This window comes from Macrotis lagotis, chromosome 2, assembly GCF_037893015.1.
Source record: "Macrotis lagotis isolate mMagLag1 chromosome 2, bilby.v1.9.chrom.fasta, whole genome shotgun sequence".
In the NCBI taxonomy this organism is placed as follows: Eukaryota; Metazoa; Chordata; class Mammalia; order Peramelemorphia; family Peramelidae; genus Macrotis; species Macrotis lagotis.
The window spans coordinates 223,921,531-223,937,997 of record NC_133659.1 but is presented as its reverse complement, the minus strand read 5'-3'; the positions used below and the strand labels follow the sequence as shown (position 1 = coordinate 223,937,997).

General features: G+C 37.1%; 1 protein-coding gene across 2 annotated transcripts in view; it reads left to right on the top strand.

Moving 5' to 3' along the window:
- The window catches only part of ENDOV (endonuclease V), a 78,291-nt gene that overhangs the window by 48,978 nt on the left and 12,846 nt on the right, over positions 1 to 16,467 (top strand). The gene's annotated exons all lie outside the window — the stretch shown is intronic.

Here is a 16,467-nt window from a genome sequence, read left to right as displayed (position 1 = left end):
CTCAAAAATTCCAAACATATAATACATTTATCAATACAAATTTATTAATAAATATGATCTTAGCTTTCTTAGCAAAGTTAAATTCCTGAGGTGTAGGGAATGACTACCATTTTTAATGTTTTTAGGGAAGTGCAGAGCAAAGAACAGGACTTTGAAGCTGGGGAAAAAGTTCTAGCTTTTCAGAAATGGGAAATGAGGAGCTATCAACAAACCTCTTTTCCTCCTGTTCTCTAAGAAATGTTCAATGTTTGTGACCACCTGCAGGGTTTAGAGATAGTAGACTTCTTTGGATTAACAAAGCAGACATCCTTCAAGAATGACAGATTTTCTTGACACAAGTATAGAACAATGATTAAGAAGAAACATCGAGGGGGTGGCTAGGTTGCACAGTGGATAGAGCACCGGCCCTGGAGTCAGGAGTACCTGAGTTCAAATCCGGCCTCAGACACTTAATAATTATCTAGCTGTGTGGCCTTGGGCAAACCACTTAACCCCATTTGCCTTGCAAAAACCTAAAAAGAAATGAAAAAAAAGAAGAAGAAACATTGATTCCTAAACATTACTCATTTCAGGATAACCTGAAGTAAAGTTCAGAGACAAAGAATCATGAATTAGACTGTTATAGGATAAAATCAATTAATTGTAAATAGGATCAATGAAAAATACACAGAATCATTCCAATTATTTCAGTAATCTCTTTTAGAATTCTAGAATTTTCTTAGGAATCAAATAGCTTCTAGAGTGTGAGTTTCATATTCTTTTCTTCTTTTTTTGAGAAATTGAGATAATATTTTCCAGTCTTGTACTTCTTATACTCTTTAAAAATTTTATTGACAGTGTCTCAGCAGTTACATCCACCTGCACTTACAATTCCCAGGTCCATTTAGATCAAATGACTTGAATCAAAGGCAACTGTATTTGATTTTAGGTCTTTCTTATTGTCTCTTTATTATCTTCAGTTTCAGTTCTCATTTTTATTTTTTCATTTCCAATTTAAAGTTCATTTTCCTTGATAGGGAAAAAAAAAACCAACTAGAAGCAAAACAATATTGCAGTTTTTCCTTCTCTCTCTTGTCAAGTATTTTTGTCCCAACTATCTCAAACAGGAGTACTTTACCTTTCTTAATCCTCCTCTTTTTCCAAATATAGATGTAATCTGTTGATCCATTAGATTGACTAAATTAAATAATCCATTTAATTCTGAACTCATTGATGGCAGACTTTTTTTTTTTCCAGTGCTTAGTACAATGTCTGGCACATAGTGGGCACTTCATAAATGTTTCTTCATTTATTAATTGATTATTTTAGCTGAAACACAAACCTTGGTTTATTCTGAGCTTTAGCATTTCCAATACTTTTTACAGGACTGTGTCACACTTTTATATTCAACTTTTGTTATATACTCTTTCTTCTGTCTTTGTTATTAATCTAAAGTACATTTCAGAGTGTATCCAACTTTTTCTTCCGTAATACGAACTGTAGGCGAGAGTGGTCACTCTATTCTTTTTTCCCCTCATATGTCTTATCATTTTCACCTCAGCATTTATTTCTTCACCATTAGTTAACATAAGGTTCAGGTGTCAAGATAATTGAACTATCACTACTATTATATCTGTTTCAGGCTTATGATCCATTTCTTAAGCTCTTTGTCCATTCCTTTGTTCTATCCACTCTGTCTAGGTGTTCTGTGATATATGGCAAGAACAAAATCACTTCTGTTTTTGTTGTTATTTCTTCACTCATATGCCTCTGGTTCCTAGATTTGCTCACTGTATATTAATAAGCTTAACTCTTCACATACAGTGCTGTCTTCTCACCTCTTGCTCCTTTAATTTCATCCATTTCTTTTGAATGAATAAGTCCTTAGGATTAAGTGTCTGAGGCCAGATTTGAACTCAGGTACTCCTGACTCCAGGGCTGGTGCTTTATCCACTGCACCACCTAGCCACCCCTTCATAAGGAATACAGGATACAGTCACATTCCAGTCATGTGTTTTACTTTTCAGTAATTCCTATGAAATAAAATTTGTTTCCTTGCATTTGATTTCATTTCCTCTTGCTTGTTGCTTAACCTTTGAGATTGTGTGTGTAAATTTTTGAGACCATAGCATTTAACTACTTTCTTGTTTTGTTTCCTGTGAACTCCTGGTTGTCTCATTTCTATTCTTCATCTTTTGTGTTCTGGAGTAATCTATGGTGTTCTGGAGTAATCTTCTTCACTTATCCCTTTTATTTTAAAACTCTTGTCATTAGATTTATAAAAATATAGACAACTATATCCCTACTAGCTCTTGTAATTTGCACTCCAGTCTTGACCAGGAGTCTGTCACTCCTATGGTTTAAAGCCATGATCCAGAAATCTTAATTCTCTTCTCAGACACTTTCATCTTGGTTAATTGTTCACTTTCCACATTTAGTTTTCTCTTCTATTTAACTTATTTTCAGTGGACAACAAAGAGCAAAACACAACCTGCTCCCCAAGACTTCGTAATTTTTGGTAATACTTTCTTAATTCCTTATGGCAATATCATCTGTGCCCACATGAATCACCATAAGTACAGCAGAGTCACTTATTTTGACAGGACTTTGGAGATTCTTGTTATGTCCTGGATATGTGCCTCTGTTGTTGTTAATCAGGTTGACAAATAGCTGCCTGATAAAGGGGTTGCTAATTATCACTACATTTCTTTTTGCCCTCACTGGATAGTTTCTCACCTGTTATTTTGCTGGTTGTCTTTTTGTCATTCTTTGAGGGGCAGATGGTGACTTTTCCCTTAAAAATTACAGCTCACTCCTCTTCAGGAAGTTTCTCAAATTTTTTTTTGAGCTCAAAGTGTACAGTTATCTTTTTCCTTCACTTCCTCCTCTTCTACTCTTTACCCTTTTGACAAATAATTGCCCTTTTTCCAATTAAGAGCCTTTACCCATCCTCCCCCATTGAAACTCTGCTTTAGGTTTTTTTAGGGGCATTTCTGATAACTTAGAATAGTGAAGTTATATAGAGACTACAAAGAGAATATATGTATTCAAATCCTTCCTCTATTCTTCTTGAAGAGAGCCCAATCTTCCCTTGCTTGGCTATAACAAAGCTTCTTATATTCAAGCAATTATTAGAAAAATTGACTGTTCCTGATACTGATTGAGATTTTCAGTCTTGTTTTTTTGAACTACTTGTGGTGATTACACTTTATTCCCTAAATACTTCCTTTAGAATTTTCAAACCTTTTATCACATCTCAACAGCTTGAAAGCTGTATCCAACTTTCTTTTGTTGTTCTTAACAAGAACTTTTAGTTACAATTTATTTCCTTTCCCTCTTCTCACTCATCTTTTGTTTTACCCATTTGGCTTACCTACCACTTCACCAATTTGCCTTGCCTTGATAATTGCCTTCTCTTTTTCCTCCACTTTGGATGCTTCTCATCTAGTACATACATACATATATACATATATATATATATATATATATATATATATATATATATATATATATATATAATATGACTCTTTAATTATCCTAAGAGAAGTACAATTCTCAAGAGTTATAAGTGTTATAGCTTCCCTTTTAGGTTTGTGTACAATTTGATAATCTTGAGTAACATTTGTTTTGTTTTGTACTTCCCCTTTTCATTTACCTTTTTATGCATCTCTTGAGTCATGTATTTGGCAATTGAATTTTTTGTTCAGTTCTGGCCTTTTTGTCAGGAAATTTTGAAAGTCTTCTATTTTGTTGAACATCCATCTTTTCCCCTGACAGTATATGCTGAACTTTGCAGGGTAGTAAATTCTTGGTTGTAATCCCAGGTCCTTTGTCTTCCATATATGGTATTCCAGGTCCTCCAGGTTCTCCATTTCTTCAATGCTGAGACTGATAGGCATCGTATGATTGTGTTTCCTTTGTATTTAAATTGTTTCCTTTTTGCTACTGCAGAATTTTCTCTTTTATTTGAGAGTTCTGGAATTTGGCCATAACAGCCTTTGGAGTTTTTATCTTGGGAATTTTATTCTGGAGAGGACCCATCTATTCTTTCAGTGGCTATGTTGTCTTCTTGTACTAGCAGATTTATACAATTTTCCCTCATAATTTTTTCTGCATGATATTTTTAGGTTCTTTTTTTTTTATCTAGACTTTCTGTAGTCTGATGATTTGTAAATTTTTTCTCCTGGATCTGTTTTCCAGGTTGTTATTCTTAAAAGGTACTTTGTGTGTGTGTGGGGGGGGGGGGGGGACCAAGCCAAGATAGTGACAAGAATGGATAGTGTCTTAGGTGCTCTCTCATAAATCTTCGAAACTAAGGACTCTAACTAAATTTTCGAGAGACAGAACCCAGAGAGGGACCCAGTGAGGCAGTTCTCCTACTCAAGGTAACCTGGAAAAGAGCAGAAAGGCTCTGCTCCCTGGGGTTGGAGGGGCGGCCAGTCAAAGGGGTGGCCCTGCCAAAGCGAAAGAATTTCAATTTCCCAGAGGCAGCCCCAAGGTACTGGGAGCTGTGGCTCACAGCAGTGGGGGAGTTTCCTGACCTATGCCCCGGGGAGCACCAGGTACAAATTGGGTGAACAGTGGGGGAGCGCTGCCAGAGCGAGCATGTGAAGCCCAGCCCTCAGGGTACACAGCAAGCAGCTTGGCCACCACAGCCCAGATCCAGGAAATAGAAGCAGGCAGAGCCAGTAAGTAGGAGCCCCCAGGGCATGAGCCCATTGAACCTAGGGAGGGGAGTGAAGAGAGACTGCAAAGCTCTACCTCTGGAACAGGACTCTGGGGCTCTGACCACATTCAGATCCTGATCGCAGTCTAGGCCCCCCCAATAGAACAGCAGGCCCCCCCCACCTCAGCCCTGTGGCAGATGGGGGGTGCATATGGTCATTCACAGACCAGGAGGAAGGATAGAGCCTCACACACACCGAGACCCTTGTGGGAGTGTCCCAAAAGCTCAGGAAGCACCCCAAAAACAGCCTTAGGCTGGGAAAATGAGCAAGCAGAGAAACAAGAGGAACACCATTGAGAAATATTTTGCATGTGAGCCCAAGAAGAATGAAAACACTCAGTCTGAAGATGAAGAAGTACAAGCTCCTGCATCTAAAGACTCCAAGAAAAACAGAAATTGGGCTCAGGCTATGACAGAGATCAAAAAAGACTTTGAAAATCAAATGAGGGAATTAGAAGAAAAACTGGGAAAAGAAAGGAGAGAGATGCAGGAAAAACATGAAAATGAAGTCAGCAGCTTAGTCAAGGAAATCCAAAAAAATGCTGAAGAAAATAGCATGCTAAAACCCAGCTTAGGTCAAATGGATAAAACAGTTCAAAAAGTTATTGAGGAGAAGAATGCTTTAAAAAGCAAAATTGGCCATATGGAAAAAGAGATAAGAAAATTCTCTGAGGAAAACAAATCCTTCAGACAAAGAATAGAACTCAGGGAGATTGATGAATTTAGGAGAAATCAGGACTCAATACTTCAAAACCAAAAAAATGAAAAATTAGAAGAAAATGTGAAACATCTCATTGAAAAAACAACTGATATAGAAAACAGATTTAGGAAAGATAATTTAAAAATTATTGGAATACCTGAAAGTCATGATCAGGAAAAAGAGCCTTGACATCATTTTCAAAGAATTACTACAGGAAAATTGCCCTGATATTCTAGAAGCAGAGAGCAAAATAGAAATGGAGAGAATCCACTGATCCCCTGAGAAAGAGCCCAAAAAACCAACCCCCAGGAATATTATAGCCAAGTTCCAGAACTCCCAAGTCAAAGAGAAAATATTACAAGCAGCCAGGACGACACAATTCAAATATCGTAGAGCTGCAGTCAGGATCACATAGGACTTAGCAGCAACTACATTGGAAGCTCATAGGGCTTGGAATATAATATACTGGAAGGCAAAAGAGCTTAGAATGCAACTGAGAATCAACTGAATGTCCTCTTCCAGGGAAAAAGATGGACTTTGAATGAACCAGGGGAATTTCAAATGTTCCTGATGGAATAGCCAGAGCTGAACATAAGGTTTGATCTTCAAATACAGGATTCAGGTGAAACATAGAGAATGGAAAAGGGGAAAATATGAGGGACTTAATGAAGATGAACTGCATGTATTCCTGCATAGAAAAATGACACTAATAATATTCATATGAACCTTGTCAGTTAATAGAGCAGGTAGAGGGAGCTTTTATAGTTGAAGCACAGGAGAAAGTTGAATTTGAAGATAAAATATGGTGTAAAAATGGAGTCAAGAGAAAAAAAGGGAAATGTACTGGGAAAAAGAAAAAGGAGAGGGGGGAATAGGCCAAGATATTTCATATAATAAAATTTTTCTTTATTACAATGAGCTATTGCAATGATATGGAAGGGGGGAAGGCAAGGGGGAATGAGGGAATCTTCGCTCTCATCAGAGATGGCTAGGAGAGGAAACAGCATATATACTCAATGGGGTATAGACATCTGAAGTAAGAAGAGGGGGAAGGGGGGGGTGATGTGAGTGATGGAGGAGAGGATGGACCATGGGGGGAGAGTGGTCAGATATAACAAATTTTCTTTTTTACTTCTTGCAAGGGGCTGGGATTAGAAGGCCTGTCTGGGACCATAGGGCCAGGTGGATGCTGGGCCTAAGGGGTGGTATGGGGGCTCAGGGCTTCTTGGCCCCAGGACCAGGGATCTGTCTGCTGCGCCACTCAGCAACCCTACAGCAGAGTCAGATTGAAAAGAGAGGGAAAATATAGTACATGGTAGTGGAGAAATACGAAAGGAGGGAGTTGCAAGTAGCAATGGCAATGGTGGAAAAATATGGAAGTAACTTTTGCGATGGACTTATCATAAAGAATGTGATCTACCCACAACAGAGTTGTTGGTGTTGGAACAAAGACTCAAGCACATTTTTTATTATTATTATTTGGGGGGGGTGCAGGGCAAATGGGGCTGGGTGGCCTGCCTGGGGCATCATAGCAGGGTGATCGTTGGGTGTCTGAGGCTAGATTTGGACCCAGGTGCTCCTGGCTCAAGGGCCAATGCTCTGTCTGCCACCCAGCCACCCCTACTATTATTACTATTTTATTTTATTTTGGGTCTTTTTTTTTCTTTTTTTGGTTTTTGCAGGGCAGTGGGATTGGGGTGGCTTGCATGTCACACAGCTGGGTGATAGTTGGGTGTACGGGGCTGGATGTGGGCTCAGGTGCTCGTGGCTCCAGGGCTGGTGGTGCTCCGTCCATTGCGCCACCTGGCCATACCTACAATTATTACTATTATTTCTTTTTAATTTTAATTTTTTTCTCTCCCCTTTATCGCTCAAGCGAGTCTATATTTTTTGGGGGGTATTTTATTTACTCTTAAACAAGAATATTTTATTAATGTATAAAAAATTATTTGTAAAAAATGAGAATAAATAAATATTAAATATAGAAAAAAAGGAAAATAAAAGGTACTTTATGTTTTCTTCAGTTGTTTCAGCCTTTTTATTTTGTTTGATGGAATCTTGTAGTCTCGTGAATTCATTGGTTTCTATTTGTTCAATCCTAATTTTTAAGGTTTTATTTTCTTCAATTGACTTTTGTGTTTCCTTTTCCAGTTTGTTACTTTTGATGGAGTTGATTTCTTTGGTCAGTTTTTCATAATTTTCATACATGACTCATTTTTTTCCATTTTTCTTCTTCTCTTTGATTTTTAAATTCTTTTTTAAGCTTTTCTATGAGTTTTTGGATTTGAGTCCAATTCATAGACCCATTTGAGACTTCCCTTGTGAGTAATTTTTCACTGATTTCTTTTTCCAACATGGCATTGTTATCCTCTTTATCTGCAAAGTAGTTTTCTATAGTGAACACTCTTTTAACTTTTTTTGCTCATCTTTGTTGTTTTAGCTCTGCTGCTAGGGTACAGGGAATATAGATCCATGTTGGGACTAGGGTCTGATCCCTGACTTGTTGTTGGCCAAGACGTTGCCTTTGCAGAGGTTTATTTCCTCCTTTATGTCCAAGTTCTGCCTATGCGGTGGTTTGTTCCTAATGCAGTCTTGTCTTTTGCTCTGGTATTCACTGGGTTCAGACTTGTTTGGGGTTGGGACTCTCCCTGATGGTTTGTGATGTAGCTGCTGGGACCTATACTGTTGTCAAGCTGTTGGAACTTGGACTGTACTGTGGCTTAGAGCCTCTTGCTGGCTTTCCCTCTCTCCAGACTCACATGGCTTTACTTCCCCTTTCCCCCAAAGGGACAGACCTTTACTGAAGATCCTCCATGATGTCTACTATTGAAAACTTCTTTGGATCTCCTCTTTTTTCTTGGTGGCATCTGTAGGTTGAATGTCAGAATAGAGGCTTCATTTATCTTAGGCAGGTAAAGCTCCCGGAGCATGTTAACTTCACATTGTCATCTTGGCTCCACCCCAGAAGTCCTGGTACTTACTCCTTAATCATTTTCTTATCTTAGATCAAGCCTTTCTTTCTTTTCCTTAAATTCAACTTCAGTTCAAGTTTTCCCAAATTTTTCTTTTCCCAAATTCAATCTTTGGTCTTTACAAATCTAGACTTCAAAAATCATCTTTATGATTTATTTATTCTTCCTATTTAACTTAAACTCTTGTATTTCCTGAAAACTTTTCTCACAAAAGTCAGAAGTAAAATCTGGACCTGAATAATTGTTCTTCAGTTTTTCCTTAATATTCCCAAATTTCTCATTTCAAAATTCAATCTCCATTACCTAGTTGTGTGGCCTTGGGCAAGCCACTTAACCCCATTTGCCTTGCAAAAAAAAAATTCAATCTCCAGATTTATCATCATAATTTTATTCTCATTTTTTTTAGGGTTTTTTTTTTTTTTGCAAGGCAATGGGGTTAAGTGGTTTGCCCATGGTCACACAGCTAGGTAATTATTAAGTGTCTGAGGCCAGATTTGAACTTAGATACCCCTGACTCCAGGGCTGGTGCTCCATCCACTGTACCACCTAGATGCCCCTATTCTCCTTATTTGGCTTAAAATTTTTCTCTCAAAAGCAGAGACCAGAAGTAGAATTTCTTCATTAATATATATTTCTCACTATACATTATTGACTGCATCTAGAAAACTAATCCATTTGACCAATTTCTATGAATGTTCAAACTGGGAATTTATTTTACTTGGAGAGACCACAGACCAAATCATGCATCTTATAACATCACCATATAAAATAAAACAATCATATCAAGCAAAATCCTGTAATATGAGTGTTATTTATTATGTGAAGGAAGAAGAGACCATTAAGTACCTCCTCCATGCTAATCCCTGGGAGATATATACAGTTTCAGTCCACAATTTATTCCATGGAGTTTACAGTCTGAAAGAAGAGAAGAATGCAATATGAGACATTGTATGGTATTTTTTGATAAGTGCCTTAGAAACTTGTGAAGCACCTTGTGGGATTCAGAGATAAAATTTTTGACAGTGGTGATCAGGAGAGACTTCATGACTGGTTTGGCATCTTAGATGGCCTTTGAAAATATTTTTTTACTTTTTCCTGTCTCAGACCTCACTTATTGTAACTTTCCCCTAGCTTCTCAAGTGTCCAAATGCACTTCCTTTAAAATTTATTTTTAAAAAAAAATTTTAATTTTTAGCATTCTCTTAAAGTTTTGAGTTCCAGATTCTCTCCTTTCCCTCTCCCACTCAGAAAGCAAGCAAAATAATATCAATCATATATGTAAAATTATGCAAAACATTTCCATTTTAGCCACATTGCTAAAAAATAAAGTGAGAAAATTATACTTGCACTCAGAGTTCATCAGTTCTCACTCTGAAGGTGGATAGTATTTTTAAGTGACGAGTCTTTTTGAAATTGTCTTGAATTGTCTTGTATGGATCAGAATAGCCAAGACTTTCATAGTTGGTTATCACTACAACATTGCTATTACTGTGCATAATATCCTGGTTCTTAACACTTCACTTTGCATGAGTTCATCTATGTCTTGCCATATTTTTTTCTGAAAATACTTAAATCATTTTTTATAACATAATAGTACTGTATCACAACCATATGCTTAATTTGTTCAGCCATTCCCCTTTCAGTTTCTAATTTTTTGCCATTACAAAAAGAGCTGCTGCAAATATTTCTATACCTTTAAGTCCTTTACCTTTTCTTCTGATCTTTTTTGTAATATAGAGATAATAGTGGTATTGTTAAGTGAAAGTGTATGCACAGTTTTATAGTCCTTTGGGCATAGTACCAAATTTTTCTCCAGAATTGTTGAACCAGTTTACAATAGCAACAGTTTATTAGCGTACCTACTTTCTCTCATCCCCTATCATTTCTAACAGCCCTGAGGTAGTACCTCAGAATTGTTTTAATTTGCATTTCTCTAATCAGTAGTGATTTAGAGTATTTTTCATATGACTATAGAAAACTTTGATTTCTTCTGAAAACTACATGTTTACCTTTGACCATTTATCAGTTGGCACTCCTATTTTTATAAATTTGACCTAGTTCTATACTCAGTTTATATTTAAGGAATGAGAATTTTATCAGAGAAATTTCATGTTAAACATTTTTGATACTACTTCATTGTCTCTGGTAGCTTTTAACATAAAGTAGTTTCTCTGATTATCTCTTTTGATTTGGTCTGTTTTTGTCATGATTACTACCTCTATCTTTTTTTTACTTCAGCTTAAGCATTTTAGCATATTAGATTATGCTCCTGTCTTTTAATTTAACTCTGTGTTATATATTTCAATTTCAAGTATGGCTCTTGTACACAACAATATTGCTGGATTCTGCTTCTAATCATTCTGCTATTTGTTTTATGAGTTAGCTCATCCAATTCACATTCATAGTTTTGAATGCTAACTGTTGTGAAGAAAATTATGATTTTATATTGATTATTATGATATGTATAATGATTTTAATAGCAATTTAGTTTCTAGAGATTCTTTTCCTAGGCAAGCTCTAGGTGTGGGAAAATGGTGAAAACAAAATAGCAGAAGTCATCCGTCAGTCATGACAGGTCCTGCATTTTCTTCTCTGAACTGTGCTTGCCTGTGTTAAGTGAAATGAATCGGCATAGACTGTACTGTACCCAAGAATAATGGGGCACTTCCAATCAACTTAGCCATTCTCACAGGAGTCAAGGATACCTGTTTTGTCCTGCTTGGATGGAGGGAGCTGATGTAATTGTTTTATTGTCCTACATGATGGGCAAGCCCCCAAAGTGATTATTCTATGAGCCACCTTCCCGTTTCCTTTCCCCTTTTATGAGATCATGTATATATTCTGTGCCTGAACTACAACAAGGTGAAGCTCCAAGGAAGGAATGATTCCATGATTTGTAAATCTGTTCCTTTCAATGAAAGTAATTAATTAAATGCTGTTTACTGGCACTCTGTCTCTTGCCTTCTCTGTTCCACCCAGGTTAGAAACTGGCTCAGTGAAATTCTGTTTACACTGTAATTCCCTCCATCTTCTTTTCTTTTTTTGTTTGTTTATTCTCTTATTATCCTATTTTGCTTCTAATTACTGACCTCCTCAATCCACGTAACTTTTCCCCCATCTCCCTCTTTTTCTTATCCTCTTTTCTATTTCCCCATTGGAAAATTATACATATACAATACATATTATACATATATAATATTATATATACATTATATATAATTCTCTCTGAACAATGATGAGTGAGGTTCAAGCAATACCTACCACTCTTCCATTCATATGTCCCCTGAATTTCACTATAAAGTTGTGCTTGTCTTTTATTTATTTATTTACTTACTTTTTTTTAATTTTAGGCAATGGGATTAAGTGACTTGCCCAAGGCCACACAGCTAGGCATTTATTAAGTGTCTGAGGCAGGATTTGAACTCAAGTACTCCTGATTCCAGGGCCAATGCTCTATCCACTGCACCATCTGGCTGCCCCTGTGCTTGTCTTTTATATAAGAACATTTCCCCCATTCAACCTCTCACTTCCCCCCTTCTCCCAGCACATGCCTCTTTTTCACCTCTTAATTTTTTTTCTTTTTTTTTAGGTTTTTGCAAGGTAAATGGGGTTAAGTGGCTTGCCCAAGGCCACACAGCTAGGTAATTATTAAGTGTCTGAGACCAGATTTGAACCCACGTACTCCTGACTCTAGGGCCAATGCTTTATCCACTATGCCACCTAGCTGCTGCCCCAGACCTCTTAATTTTTTTAAATCATTCCAACATAATCAGCTTACATTCTTGCCTCGTATCTGTGTAGATTCCTTTTTACTGTGCTTATAATGATAAAATTCTTGGGAATTAAATTCTCATATAGGAATTTAAATAGTTTAACTCCATTGAGAGCCTTATAATTGCTATTTCATGTTTATCTTTTTATTCTTCTCTTGAGTCTTGTGTTTGAATATCAAAATTTCTATTCAGCTGATCTTTTCATCAGCAAAAGTTCTCAGATGTTCATTTTTCCCCCCTGAAGGATTACAGTCAGTTTTGGTAGGTTATTCTTGATTATAATCCTAGCTCCTTTGCTTTCTGGAATATTATATTTTAAGCTCTCTACTCCTTTAACATGGAAACTGTTAAATCATATGTGATCCTGACTATGACTCCATGATATTTGAATGGTTTCTTTCTGATTGCTTGCAATATTTTTTTCCCCTTGACTTGGGAGTGCTGGAATTTGACAAAAATATTCCTGGGACTTTTCATTTTGAGATCTCTTTCAAGAGGTGATCAGTACATTCTTTCAATTTCTATTTTATCCTTTGGGTTTAAGATATTGGTCATTGTTTCTTGATATTTCTTGAAATATAATGTGTAGGCTATTTTTAAAAATCATATCTTTCCAATAGTTCAATAATTCTTAAATTATTTCTCCTCATTTTCCAGGTCATTTGTTTTTCTAATGAGATATTTTGCATTTTCTTTTTCTTTTTTTACTTTGTTTCTTGATGTCTCATGGAATCATTAGTTTCCATTTGTGTAATTCTGATTTCTAAGAAATTATTTTCTTCACTGAACTTTTGACTTTTTGTTTTTCATGAGTTATTATGCTTTTTAAAGAATTTTTTTCTAATGTAAATTTTTGTTCTTTTTTTTAGGTTTTTTTTTTTTTTGCAAGGCAATGGGGTTAAGTGGCTTGCCCAAGGCCACACAGCTAGGTAATTATTAAGTGTCTGAGGCCATATTTGAACCCAAGTACTCCTGACTCCAAGGCCGGTGCTTTATCCACTGCACCACCTAGCCGCCCCCTTTGTTCTTCTTTTATCATTAGTCCAGTTCTATTTTTTGAAGTGTCATTTTCTTCAGCCTGTGTGTGTGCTTCTTTTATCAAAACTGTCAATTCTCTTTTTATACTTTCTCGCATCATTCTTATTTCTTTTCCCAATTTCCATCTATCGCTCTTATTTCTTTTCTTTAAACTCTCAGAAATTCTTGTTGGGTTTGAGTCCAGTTAGCATTTTTCTTTTGAGACTTTGTAGCTATTTTCGTAAGTTGCCTCTTCTGAGTTTGTGTTTTTGTCTTCCAAGTAGCTTTTTATGTCAAGTTCTTTTTTTGTTGTTGTTTTTTGCTTCTTTTTCTTTACTTTGAACTTCATATTAAAGTTGGACTCTGTCCACCTTGGGGTGAGGAAACACTACCTCAAGCTTTAAACTTTTCTAAGAGCTAATTCTGGGGGGGGAGGTCTATGAGTTTTTGGTGTTTCCAAAGTGGTATGATCTGAGTAGAGGTGTAGACACTGCTCTCTTGGTCTGCTCTGGTATTTTTCCAGAAAGATCCACTGATCCCCTCCCTGTAACCAAAAAATGCTTGCACTCTTCTTGACTCTAGAACAGGCCCCATTCTCTTACAGCCACAAGCACTAGAGCTTGTCTCTGCCCATGACTGTGACCAGGTCCCCTGCTCCTATATGACCAACCAGAAGTGCTCCTCTCTGCCCTGGAACTGAGATCCAGAAAAATACATAGGCAGTAACGTTGTCAATCAATGCCAGCTATACCCAGTGCCAGGAAAGTGTCTTCTTTATTGTCTTTCTGACCAGTTGTGGAATACCCTTACCCTCTCTAGGGTTAAAATTCCTGAAGCTGCTGCCACCATTATGGCCTTCTTCAATGCCTGCTGCTGGTGTTGCCACTGTATTCACTATGTTCTGAACTGACATTCACCCTGCTGTCACACACCTCTTGTACTGTTCCTCCTACTTGTCTTAGGCTGGAAAAACATCTTACTCTGACTTTTTGCTGCCTCTGCTGCTCCAAATTTTGAATTAAGGAGTTGTTTTAAAGTTGTTTAGAGCTGAATGTTGGGAGAATTTAGCTGAATTGCTGCCTGTACTCTCTCATCTTCTGTACTACTATTTCAACTGGTCTTTAAAAGATGAGTAGAACTTTAAGCAAAAAAGTAGGCATTTTAGATATAGAGATTAACATGAGCAAAAGACAAGTTCAGGAGGTAGTCCAATTTAGCTTGGAGTATCAAGAATATAGAGATGTGTGGTATACATTCTATTGAGTTAACATGGCACTAGACTGTGAAGGGCCCTCAGCAAAACATCTTGCCTCACACTTGACTGAAAAAAATTGGGGGCATCCATTATAAGTTCATTTTCCTCTATCTCCAAATATACCCTTTAAGTCATCTCAGCCTTTTAAATGATATCTCTTCTCCAGTCCATACTTGATATAACTGCCAACTTGTTATTACTTTTAAAAAACCCAAGGATTTTTTTTTCTTTCCCTCCCATTTCCCCTCATCTCCATTGAAAAAGAAACAATTATTTGTAAAAAGCACAGTCAAGCCAAACAGATTCCAGAATTGGCCATGTTTGAAAATGTATGTCTGATTCTTCATTTTGATATTATGGTCTTCTTCAAGAATAACTCATTCTTCACCATCTCTCTGTCAGTCAATGGGTAGAATGCTTTATCACCAGTCGTCTTAAATAGTGACTGGTCAGTGCTTTAAAAAGTTACTATGAGTTTCAAAACTGTCAAACCAATATTACTAAAGTATATGATTGTGTTTCTCTTCTGCTCAGAAAACTTCAGTAGCTCCTCACTGAGTTTAGGTTAAAATAGAAATTCCTCAACTTGTCATCTGGTTGCAGATCTCTCCTAGTTGATCGTATATTCCTTCTCTTCCCATTCTCTACACTCCACCAAATTGGACTACTTGTTCCTTTTGTGTAACATTCCATCTTCCACCTCTGTACCTTTGCAGATATCTATAGCATTTTCTTTTCTCATCTACCTCCTAGAATCCTTCCTTTCAAGGCTTGGCTCAAGTAGCACCTTGAAACAACAGAACTTTATGACTTCCCCAACTTCTGGTGTCCCTTTGCACTGGCTCTCCTCCATGCCTGAATGCTTTCCCTCCTCACTTTCATGTCTCCATTTCCCTTCTTTTTAGACTCAAATGAAATGGTAGTTTCTGCCAGAACTTCCTAGACATCACTGCCCTAAATAACAGTTCTGATCTGTCACAAACTTGCTTAGAGAATGACAATTGCTTCTGGTCACCGATCAGCTGTTGTTCAGATGCCCTAGCCTGACCCTCAAAAGTTTGTGGGATAAGATCCCAACCTTCTTTTATATCCTTGTCTCCCATATCTCCTTTGCACAAACTCTGTACATGTCCCCTCAACCCTGTCTTTTTCTGCCTCTTCACCCTTATTGCTGCAATTTCCTGTGCTTGGAATACCCTCCCCTCATCCATCAATATTTTCACCTGTTGGAATCCCATGAAGTCTATCTTTTGATGCTCAATTCAAAAGAATTTTTATGAAGCCTTGGATTTCCCAAATCAGAAAACATCCCTCTCTCCTCTAATCTCTCACTGAACTTTTCTCAAGCTTCTCTTGGAGCTTATAACATTCCTTATACAAGACTGAGTTAGTGTCTAGTGTTAATTTAAGGATATCTTTAAAATGCTTTATTTCAAAAGCATGAAAAGAAATGTTGCCAACTTTATATTTGCAGAAACTATGAGTACTACATGTTCAGACATATGTGAAAAATGAAAAATTACTGTCTGTTGACTCTTTCTTGTATTATAACCCAACTTAAAGGGCAACTAGGTGGCACAGTGGATAGATCACTGGCCCTGAAGTCAGGAGGACTTGAGTTCAAATCCAGTCTCAGATTCTTGACACTTACTAGCTGTTTGACCCTGAGGAAATCACTTAACCCTGATTGTCTCATATCCAGGACTATCTCCAGTAGTCCTGATTCATATCTGACCAGTGGATCCAGATGGCTCTAGAGGAGAAAATGAGGTTGGTGACTTAGCACAGCTCCCCTTCACTCAAATCCAATTCATGTTATGGTCTGATGTTATGGTCTTCTTCGAGAACTAAGGACAAACAACAAAAACCTTAACTTAATAGTCAGCACCTGAAAGTGAACACTCTTACAGTGTCTTGCACATACTAAATGCTCAGTAATAGTCATTGAATAAATAGATTAATGGATGAATGAATGAATGAATGTTGGGGAAAACTGAATTCTCTAGCTCTTTTGGTCCCAGATTTTACTGTCTTATTTTACTTAA